A 12,162-nucleotide genomic window follows, 5' to 3' on the forward strand; every position below is an offset into this window, starting at 1 on the left:
CTGTGGCCAGAATGTGTAGACCAAAGGGATTTTGAAGGGTTTGAGGCTAACCCTGAGAATCCTATGCCAGTTGAGGAATCCATTATGGCATTGGGAAAGTCCTTGGGGTTGGAGGTTAGTGGGGATGATGTGGAAGAGTTGGTGGAGGAGGACAATGAAGAACTAACCACTGATGAGCTGATAGATCAACTTCAAGAGCAAGAGGCCAGACCTGAGGAAACTGGTTCAGAGGAGGGGAGAGAGAAATTGAAGAAGTTGCCTACTACAAAGACTAAGGAAATCTGTGCAAAGTGGCTTGAAGTGCAAACCTTCATGGATGAAAATCACCCTCACACAGCTATTGCAAGCCGTGTTGGCAACCTGTACACTGACAATGTTGTGAAACACTTTAGGGAAGTCATAAAGGAACAAGAGGTACAGGCCACTATGGACAGATATGTTGTGCGAAAGAAGTCCAGTGACTCTGAAGCTGGTCCTAGTGGCATTAAAAGAAGAAGGGAAGTAACACCAGAAAAGGACTCGACACCTCAAGTCTTAATGGAAGGGGATTCCCCTTCTAAATACTAACACTCTCTCTCCCCTCCTCCCATCCCATCAATCATCACCAGATCTTCAATAAAAGTAAGTGTCATGTAATTGTGCCTGCCTTTTTCAGTTTGTGTGTATTAAAATTAACATTTCATGTGGTAAATTTTTTTTTTTTTCATACTTTTGGGTGTCTTGCACGGATTAATTTGATTTCCATTATTTCTTATGGGGAAAATTCATTCGCATACCGAACATTTCGCATAACAACCAGCCCTCTTGCACGGATTAAGGTCGCTATGCGGGGGTCCACTGTACATTATCCATTATATTGGTCTCAAAGGCCACAAAAGTTACTTGAAAAAATAAAATATTAGAAAACAAAAAAAAATAGAATAAAAGTAAAAATAATATTACCGAGTGAGCGGCAGTCGCTGATGTTGCTGTAAGCGGTTCACTTTCTGTCAACTTCACGCCTCTATATCTCGATAACTACTGATCACATATTTTTTTTCTTTAACATTCGGAAAATTATTCATAAGATTTTGGTAAGATTTTTTTTTTTTTTCAACACTGAGAGCAAGTTTGTGAGCAGGGGTCTCGACAGTGAAAGGGCTAATAACTGTCCCCGAAGGAGAGTCACACTCATATATTGTAAACATCTCTTAGAATAACAAATACAAGAAACCAGAATAATCTGTCTATTGAATGTATTGAAAAAACATTACTTCAAATTTAGTCCTCATATGCAATACTGACACCTTAAGGGGCAAGTAGACTCCCCCATCTTCTAATAACATGTTCATTTTTCCACTATAATCAATCTTGTTCATAATTACTACCACATTTGCTTTGTTTCGTAAGGTGAAGTCTAAGATCTTTCCTTAATTCATGGTATAACTTAAATCTTTGAGAATAATTGTGTTGAAGAGTGATATCAACAAAAATTTTGGTAATGTCCCATCTCTTGTCAATGTTATGGTGAATTTCTCAATGAGAATTCTTATTTAGAAGGACCTTTCTGTATATTGTGTGTAACACTAACAATTATAGTATAAGGATCAAATTGTGGTTAAGAAAACTGTGAAAGCAGTTTGTGCAAAACATTTTATTTTTCAGTTCAGTAAAGACTATTCATTCCCACTTTAGACTGATAGCTTAATTTAATACCGAGTCAAAAAAATCAGTTGAAAAGTAAATGTTTCCTTTTTCACCCCCTAAAATGGGATTATTAAAACCAATTTTAATGTATCATTTATTAAGCGATGATATAAAAACAAAGTTAAAATTAGGATCCAGAAAGATGTCTAAAATATAAAAGTATCGGTCAGTGGTTAAGTTGCAACACTGGTCATACAGAACAACAATAATGTTTATCCAACACTGAACCAACTTCTTGTCTACAACATAACTCCAAGTATAAACTCCTCATAGTTTCAAACCAACAAGTCTGAGGAATTACAAGTGATCAATATATTAATTAAAAGAAAAGCATTACAAATAGCTGCAAAGACAACTGCATTCTGCCATATCACAATGTTATCTATAGCCATAAAGCTATAATTCCAAGATGAGTATCAATCCAGTAGCTACATCACCACAATATTGGTTCTATAGCTTAGTGTTCCTTTTTCAGCTATACTATAAACTTCATGAAACTCAACAGTAGTGGTGTCTTTCTTGTTTGTGTTTTGCTATGATAATTTAGTTTTGGTTAGCCCCAAACATAGCTTAGCAGGAACATTTCCAATATGATGTAAAAAAAAAATCCCACAAACATCAACACCTGAAGGCATGACAGATCCAAGTGTTAATCTTGAAGTGGATGCCACTTCCTTAAGTGGGAGTGTAGGGTATCCTTGCGACTTGAACGGTAGTGACAATGTGGGCAGGGGAATGGTTTCTCCCCAGTGTGGGTGAGGATGTGGTTCTCCAGGTGCTGTCTGCGGTTCTTTCCCATAAAGGCCCGCTTGCACAATGGGCACACCACAGAGGACACCTTGTTGACGCCATCTCCTCCCAGCGTTGTAGCAGCCCTCGTACCCTGCAACACACCCAAGACAATCCTTATCACTTAGTTACACCAAGCCTTCACTTAAAATCACCAAAAATGTACATTCTCTGAGGCAGTAAGCCATTGGTTTACTAGTATTCTGTACATCATGCACATAATGTTAATTTGGCAAGGGTGTCTACCTGGTATATACATGTACCTGGTGATGCTTCTGGGGCTCATCACCCCCATGGCTGGTCTGTAACTAAGCCTAAGGCTGACTCTTGGTTAATCAAGTTGTAGATATTTGTGACACACATTGCAACATAGGCATCCAAGCCTGGCTGGTCAAGAATAAATTGCACTAACTTATCAAAAATACCCTCTTGAAGACAATTAGATGTTTCTTGGTTATTCCCATATATTTAGAGGGAGGGTGTTTAAAATTTATGGACCCTCTATGCTTAGTGGAATATATCTTTAGTAGAGTATATACTTATTGCAACCCCGCTCTTTTAAGGGGTTATTTCACTGTGCAGACTAAGAACCAGTCCCATAAGTAAGTATTATGAAAAATTTATCTGTCTGCACTCCAGAGACTACAGTTTGAGGGATCTGATGCATTCACAATAATTACACATTTGAATACATGAGGGCAATGAAAGTCTGCATATTCTCCAGATCAGCAATTCTGCCAGCCTTTGTTTTCTCCATCTGCAAATAAAGCATTATTCTTTTTCTGAGTAACATCTTTCTTTTTTTTCTTAATAGTGTCATATGTGTCTTGAGTATGACTGAAGTGGCCCACCAACTATCCACTCAAAGCACTAATTTAGTCCTGTAATGTGCTTATATTAAATCTCACCCATATTTAATAAGGTTCACTTATATTTGTTTCCATTTATCACTGTATTACATGTCTACTGTTGAAAATGGCTGAATTTTTCCTGACAGCAATTTATATTTGGTTGAAATAAATTAACATTTTAGCACTGTTTTCTACATTTTTTTAATATTTCACATATTTAAAAAAAATCATATGTATGGAGGTCTAGACTTTGATTAAGCTGTGGTTAAGGTTAGACGTGTTCAACCCAAATACATATCTACTTAACTGTCCTGTTTTAGTGAATACAAAGTGAAGGGAAGCTTCCATTCTGGTTGCTTCTACCATTTGTTGGTCTCAAGCAAATTTGTCAATGAGTTGCAAGTGCTTTCTTGCATGTAATTTTTCATTTGAACTTTGTATTTCCTGGATAATTCTCAATCAGTTTGCTACATTCTTCCAGCAAATTGATGTTTAAGGTCAGGTTCATAGAAATTCCAATGCAGAGTTCAGCTTTCAAAAGCTGATCATTTAAACTGTTTGTAATTTGCTTCTGGTAGTTCATATACAAGTACAATGACTAAATTCTGCTTTTAAAGGTTCAATGCTAGTGCTTTGACTATATCACTTGTAGTATTAGGCAGCTCGCTGGAACTGAGCAGATCTTAACATACAGACCAGGCCTACCTGGCAGCCTCTTCATTCATTCACATCTGATCAAAATTGCACCCAGCATCCATATTTTATTTAAAAATCTTTAGTATGAGTCTTTGTGAATGCTGTAAGCATTACTAGAAGTTGTCAGAAAAACATGGGACTTAGTTTTTATTTTACTGTACTTTATAAGGCTGGTCTGGAGTGGTGAAGAGTGGCTGTGAGCGTATGTGCTTCCCTGTGCTGCACCTCTTCCCTCTGTTGCAAAGTTTCCCTGTGATGCACATCCTCCCTTTGCTGCATTGCCACCTCATGTAACAAAGCTCCACGATCAAACAGTACCAGATCCCTAATTGCTCTTGGGCTATTATTCCTCATCCTGGCCTGAGCCTCTCTTGAGACCACATCTCTTGCACCTGTGTTCCCAGAAACCAGATCTTTGTGCATTCTGGTAATGTGAATCTTGAGCGTGTCCTGACGTGATGAGCGGAAAGGACAGTGTGGGCAGGGGTAGGGTTTGTGTCCAGTGTGTGTTGCGATGTGCCTCTCCAGGATCTGTCGACGGTTGCGGCCCCCAAAGGCCTTTCCACATACTGGACACACCAGCGATGCCACGTCTCCAAGTCGTACAGCCAAAGCCTGGAAAACACAGCTACGCTCAGCCTCAACCACCTCACCAGGACCCAAATTAAAGCCATGTTTGACACAAATAAATATATGCCCAATATTCCATTATCAACACAGATTATACACACAAAACCACCAGAAATCTAAACGAAAGTAATTTATGAAACATTACTAATTCTGTAATTATCTCTCAAGAGTAACTTCTTATGTATCTGCTGAATTTCAATCACATAATATAAATGTATTGACTGGCATCCAAACCTTGCAGGTCATCAATTAGCTTGTTAGCGTATAACTTACACTGAAACACTTAACATCACTTGCAACCATTTCTTGATGCTAGTTATTTGTCTTGTGGAACTTAAGAACCACAGTGAGGAAGTACAAGAGAGGATATCATTATTATTGTTATGTGGAAACAATAAACTTGTAAGTCATATAGAGTATAGGGAAGGGGATCAAGAGCCCTTCACCAGCATCAAAATATCACCCCCTTAAAGGAAACGAAAGGAGGGTAAATTGTAAGTTCCACCAGGTGTAAAACTTAAAAGCACTGCTGAGTGTGTAGTACTAAACAAAGGTACTGTATTCTTGGATTTAAACAGTCACCTAAATAATTTATCATGACACAATATTCACCTAAATATTTGGTACAATAAACTTTTTTATAAAGCTCATCTTTATATTGCGAATTTTTATAAATGCAATTGAAAAAGTGCATCCAAAATTTAATAGCAAATACTATGAAATTATTTCCAAGCAGTATTGAACTTTGGATGAACTCTTTCAATCCCACTATACAGAGGAGCTTTATATGAGAGTTTACTGTACAAAAATATTACCTAAACAAAACAATTAATATTCTAAATTTATAAAATTAACTTTAGAAAACTTTTCCAGCCCAAAACCTCATTATAAGCACATACACTACCAAGCAGTTATATAAGAGAGGCACCGAGGCAAGGCAACACGTGTGTTGCTAGGTTAGTATGTGCAATACAACATCATACTGCCATACATCCATGTATCACATAATTTCACATTTGTGTACCTTGTCATATAAATTCAACTTATGTACCATGTCATATAAATTCAGATTTTTCTACTATTTTTGTCACAACTTCAAATACAGAACCACAATAGTAGTATGTGGATATATCACATAATGACACACTTCTTAGTTTTGTTCAGCAACATGCTGAAGATTTCTGCCATTTATGTTGCAAGAACAAATTCGTAAATATTCAATAAATACATTAACATTTCTTTTAAGTACAGTGGACCCCCGAGTTTTGTAAGCCTCGTGCTTCATGAATTTCGACTTTCAGCAACTTTTTTTTGTCAAACTAAAGCCTCGCAGTTCGTGATTTGCCTCGTGATTCGTCCGTCATGCAAAACGCGTCCACGTGGCCGGGCATACACAAAGGCTCCCACACAACATTCAGGAGTCAGTGTGGCATTGTCTATGGATGAGTGACCATTATCCCAAGCGTTCATACGATACATTTCGTAAAAATCCATTCTTTTCTTGCGCTTGCAACTGCTAAATAAGCAACCATGGGCCCAAAGAAAGCTTCTACTGCCAGCCCTTTGGTAAAGGAGGTGAGGAACACGATAAAATTAAAGAAAGAACACACCAACCAGGGTACTTCTTCACACACACAATTTGATTTGAGTGGGATTTGCGCATGAGTGAATAGAATTATCAAAGCTTATTGCTTGGGCAACACTGAAAATTTGGTTGGACAAATATTCTGTTAGTGGGATGGTTTGTGAAGGATCTGCCTAGTATGGGCCAACAGGTCTGCTGCAGTGTTCCTGCTTTCTTATGTTCCATACACCAACAAGTCTTCAATAAAGGTTAGTGTGATATTATTGTTTTATACTTGATTTCTCATTCTTTTCTGTATGTAAATCTATATTAATCTTTAAAAAAAATTATTTTTGTTAACCCTTTCAGGGTTGGTGCCATACTAGTACGCATAAATTCTAACGCCTTCAAATCTAGCGAGAGAAAGCTGGTAGGCATACATATGAAAGAATGGGTCTATGTGGTCAGTGTGCGTAGTATAAAAAAAATCCTGCAGCACACAGTGCATAATGAGAAAGAAAAAAACTCAGACCGGGTTTTTGGTTTAAACAGCAACTTTACAGTGTATTTTCATATGCTATTTATGGTTGTATTCTAGTTTTCCTGGTCTCATTTTATAGAATGGAAGACATATTATGTAAATTGAGATGATTTTGATTGGTTTCGCAATGAAAAGTACCTTGAAATTGAGCTCAAAGTAGCAGAAATGTTAGATTTTTGCCAAAGTTCAAAGGTAAACAAATCATGCCACGCGTCCAATACACATCAACTGGCGAGTCTAATATTCTTTCACAAGTGCGCTGATATTATTTATACCATTTCTACATGAATGCAGTAGTCTGCATAACATAAATCTTCTATTTTTTGTGAGAATAAAAATACAAAGTGGAAAGCAAAAGAAATGTAACAGAGGCCTGGGGACGTGAGTAATGAACAGAGGAAATGTTACTTTAGTGCCAGGAGTGTCTGTCTTGTTTATTCTGGGCCCTATTTGAAAATTGGCATCTTTTGAAATTTGTGTGAAATTGGCAAAATTGCCAAATTCTGACCACGTTATTGGTTAGTTGAAATCGGTAAATGGGTGGTTTCTTGCACTCATTCAATAGACAGAATGGAGTTCTAGTGAAATAGGTACGATTTTTGTCGACTAGTACATTGGAATTGGCCGATAATAGGGCTCAAAGTGGGCGAAATCACCAATGCGTAAACATCATTGAGACCGCTAACTTCGCGAGAATATAATTCTGTAAGTTTTCCATCAAATTTTATACTTTTGGTGTCATTATGATCAGGAAAAGATTCTCTATCATTTCACAAGAATTTTTTTTTTTTTTTTCGAAAAATTTCCGACCGAGAACAAGTTTAGGAGAGGGCCTGCCAACCCTGAAAGGGTTAATACTTTTGGGTGTCTGGAACATAAGAACTCAATTCCTGGTCAGAAAAGTGGCAAATGCAGTTCAATGAAAATAAATGCAAAGTTCTGAAGCTCGGGAGTGCCCATAACCCTAGTACTTATCAGTTAAATAACGTACAACTTAGCCATACAGATTGCGAAAAGGATTTGGGGGTTATGGTAAGCAGCAACCTTAAACCAAGACAGCAGTGTTTAAGCGTACGTAACAAAGCAAACAGATTACTGGGATTTATATCTAGAAGTGTAAGCAACAGAAGTCCAGCGGTTATTTTACAACTTCATACATCATTAGTAAGGCCTCACCTAGATTACGCAGCTCAGTTCTGGTCTCCATATTACAGAATGGATATAAATTCAATAGAAAATATCCAGCGTAGAATGACCAAATTAATACATAGCATAAGAAATCTTCCGTATGAAGAACAATTGAAGACTCTTAAACTACATTCATTTGTAAGACGAAGAACAATGGGAGACATGATCAAAGTGTATAAGTGGAAGATGGGTATTAACCCCTTGACTGTTGCAACCCCTAATCCTGAGGTCTCTACTGGTGTCGCAAAAATTAAAAAAAAAAAAATAAATTATTTTTTCTTATGAAATGATAGAGAATCTTTTCCCGATGGTAATGACACCAAAAGTACGAAACTTCATGGAAAACTTACGGAATTACGCTCTCGCGAAGTTGGTGACCTCGGCGATATTTACGAATTGGCAATTTCGCCCACTTTGAGCCCTATTTTCGGCTAATTCCGTTGTTCCAGGCGACCAAATTCATAGCTATTTCTTTAGAACTCAATGTTTTTTCTATCGATTGAGTACAAGAAACTGCCCATTTACCGATTTCAACTACCCAATTACACGGTCAGAAATTTGCAATTTGGCCAATTTCACAAAAATAAAAAAATATGACAATTTCAAAATAGGGTCCAGAATGAACACTGCAGACATTCCTGGCTGTAAAATAACATTTTCTTTCTTCATCAGTCACATCTCCAGACCCCTCTGATATTACTCTTGCTTTCTATTTTGAATTTTTATTCAAACAAAAAATAGAGGATTTACTGTTATACAGACTACTGCAATATTGCAATAATTGCATAAATAATGTCAACCCATTCATGACTGCATATTAGAATGGCTACTTGGACATTTATTGGAAAATGACATCATTTGTTTACTTTTGAACATTGGCAAAAATCAAACATTTCCCCCACTTTGAGCTAAATTTCAAGTTTTTTTTCATAGTAAAACCAATCAAAATCACTTTTATTTCTATAATATGTTTTCCATTCAAAAAAATGAGACCAAGAAAATGAGAATACAACCAAAAATACTATATGAAAATATACCAAAGTCGGTATTTTAATTAAAAAAAAAAACGGAGTTTTTTTTTTCTCATTATGCACTGTATGCTGCACGATTTTTTTTATATGGTGCACACTGACCACACAGACCAATTCTCTCACATGTGGGCCTACCAGCTTTCTCCTGCTTGATTTGAAGTCGCTAGAATTTATAAGTATAGATACGTCAAACACGGTGGCTCGTAAGACGTATATATATGACCGAAACAGTCAAAGGGTTAACAAAGGGGATATAAATAAAGTTTTGAGGATATCACTTCAAGAAAGAACCCGCAATAATGGATTCAAGTTGGATAAGCCTAGATTTCGAAAGGATATAGGAAAGTACTGGTTTGGAAATAGGGTAGTTGATGAGTGGAACAGTCTGCCTAGTAGGGTTATTGAAGCTAAAATGTTGGGTAGTTTCAAATTTAGGTTAGATAAATACATGAGTGAGATGTTAGTGGGAAGGGTTGTGAAGGACCTGCCTAGTATGGGCCAGCAGGCCTACTGCAGTGTTCCTCCTTTCTTATGTTCATAAGAATGGAGGAACACTGCAGAAGGCCTACTGGCCCGTACAAGACAGGTCCTTATCAAAACAACCACTATCCAAAGCTACCCAAGAATTAACTTCCGTACCCAATGACACCAATCAAACCCAGCCCCTCCCATTATTTCGTACGCGGAAAATGGTTTAGAGTTTCATGAATTGCGACTTTTGGCAGACTCTCTGGAATGGATTAATCATGAAACTCAGGGATCCACTGTAATCTGACTCCAATAAAGATACAGCTGCTCTATCATGAATCATGATACAACTACTGTGCCATGAAGATAGTTACTGAGAGCACCACGGTGCTCTCCACACCAACTCCAAGGCTGAGGGACTGATTACCTCATCTTTTGTATATAGTTCTACTGTCTTCTAATTATGTCCCAGAATCTGTATTGATAAAGCCACTGGATGGCAAAACGTCTACAATAAAGACAACCAGATGTTGCACATGTATCTTATCTTCCATCTTGTCCATATTGTATACCTTTCTTGCACGACATTTACTGTATCATCAAGATACAGTTACTGTATTATCAAGAGTTACTGTACCATCAAGATACAGTTACTGTACCATGAAGATAGTTACTGTACCATCAAGATAGTTACTGTACTATCAAGATACAGATAGTGTGGAAATAAATGGTATAAAATACCGACACAATGGAAATATAAACACAAATGCAGTATAATGTGATCCTTTATTGACAACATTTCACCCACACAGTGGGCTTTTTCAAGTCACACACGGATCTACCTGGGGTTGGAAGGTACGAGAGTATTTATAGTCATGTTCACCTGACCTCAACATTCTGAACATGACTATAAATACTCTCGTACCTTCCAACCCCAGGTAGATCCGTGTGTGACTTGAAAAAGCCCACTGTGTGGGTGAAACGTTGTCAATAAAGGATCACATTATACTGCATTTGTGTTTATATTTCCATACAGATAGTGTACCATCAAGATACAGCTTGTTAGGTAAGACACATATGCAACAGTTAGGTATCTTTATTTCGAAACGTTTCGCCTACACAGTAGGCTTCTTCAGTCGAGTACAGAAAAGTTGATAGATACAGCTACTGTACCAACAAGATACAGCTACTGTACCATCAAGATACAGTTACTATACCAGAGATACACCTACAGTACCATCAATATACAGCTATGGTACCATCAATATACAATTACTGTACCATCAAGATACAGCTACTGTACCATCAAATACAGCTACTGTACGATCAAGACAGATAAGAACATTAGAAAGAAGGAACACTGCAACAGGCCTACTGACTCATGAAGAGCAGGTCCATGTCCCCCCCCCCCCCAGATTAGCCCAATACCCCCCCCCCCGGATTAGCCCAATGTCCCACCCAGTCTGGTCACTTCCACTCAAGGAAGGAGCACGGCACCAGACCCAGCAGCACAAGCTAGTCAGGTCCAACTCACACCAACCCACACCCACTCATGTATTTATCTAACCTATTTTTAAAACTACACAACTTTTTAGCCTGAATAACTGTACTCGGGAGTTTGGTCCACTCATCCACGACTCTATTATCAAATCAGTGCTTTCCTACATCCTTCCCGAATCTGAATTTTTCCAACTTGATACCAATGCTGCGAGTCCTGTCTCGGCTGGAAATGTTCAGCACGCTATTTACATCCCCTTTATTTATTCCTGTTTTCCATTTATACACCTCGATCATAGCCCCCTAATCCTACGCCTATTGAGAGAGTGCAGATTCAGGGCCCTCAGTCTATCCTCACAGGGAAGATTTATGATACATGGGATCATCTTTGTCATCCTCCTTTGTACGTTTTCCAGAGCATTTACATCCATTCTGGAATACGGTGACCAGAACTGAGCAGCATAGTCTAAATGAGGCCTAACCAAGGATATATAGAGTTGAAGAACAACCTGAGGACTTCTATTATTTATACTTCTAGATATGAAGCCAAGAATTCTGTTAGCTTTATTGCGAACACTAATGCACTGTTGTCTTGGTTTTAGAATACTGCTAACCAGAACTCCTAAATCCTTTTCACAATCAGTAGTATTAAGATCTACATTATTTAGTTTATATGTGGCATGGTTATTTACTTGTCCAACGTTTAGAACTTTGCATTTGTCAATATTAAACTGCATTTGCCACTTCTCCGACCATTGCATCAGTCTATTCAAATCATCCTGGAGTGCTCCAGTGGACGGCCTATTTTGGTGTCATCAGAAAATTTGCTTATGTCGCTATTTATTATATACTATATATATATACACATACATATATATATACATGCAAAACAACCACTGTGAAAGAACAGAGAAGTTCCAAGCGCTTTCAACACTACTCACATTATTAACCCTTTGACTGTTTTCGACGTATAAATACGTCTTACGAGCCAATGTTTCTGACGTATACATGTATATACTCAATAATTCTAGCGGCTTCAAATCAAGCGGGAGAAAGCTGCTAGGCCCACATGTGAGAGAATGGGTGTGTGGTCAGTGTGCACCACATAAAAAAAATCCTGCAGCACACATTGCGTAATGAGAAAAAAAAAACTCTGATCATTTTTTTGGAATAAAACGCCGACTTTGAGGTGTATTTTCGTATAGTATTTATCGTAGTATT

At 37.7% G+C, this 12,162-nt stretch overlaps 1 long non-coding RNA gene across 2 annotated transcripts; it reads right to left on the reverse strand.

Moving 5' to 3' along the window:
• Positions 1–1,766: 1,766 nt before the first annotated feature.
• LOC128688037 (uncharacterized) lies at positions 1,767–10,202 on the reverse strand. Of its 2 annotated transcripts, none has more exons than XR_008406946.2 (2): positions 2,739–10,202; positions 1,767–2,569 (listed from the first exon to the last, which is right to left on the reverse strand). It is a non-coding gene; the product is annotated as an uncharacterized lncRNA (long non-coding RNA). The 2 variants fall into 2 exon arrangements; XR_008406947.2 differs by having other exon boundaries at positions 2,722–10,202.
• Between the last annotated feature and the right edge of the window lie 1,960 nt (positions 10,203–12,162).

This window comes from Cherax quadricarinatus, chromosome 10 (genome assembly GCF_038502225.1).
Source record: "Cherax quadricarinatus isolate ZL_2023a chromosome 10, ASM3850222v1, whole genome shotgun sequence".
Lineage (NCBI taxonomy): Eukaryota > Metazoa > Arthropoda > Malacostraca > Decapoda > Parastacidae > Cherax > Cherax quadricarinatus.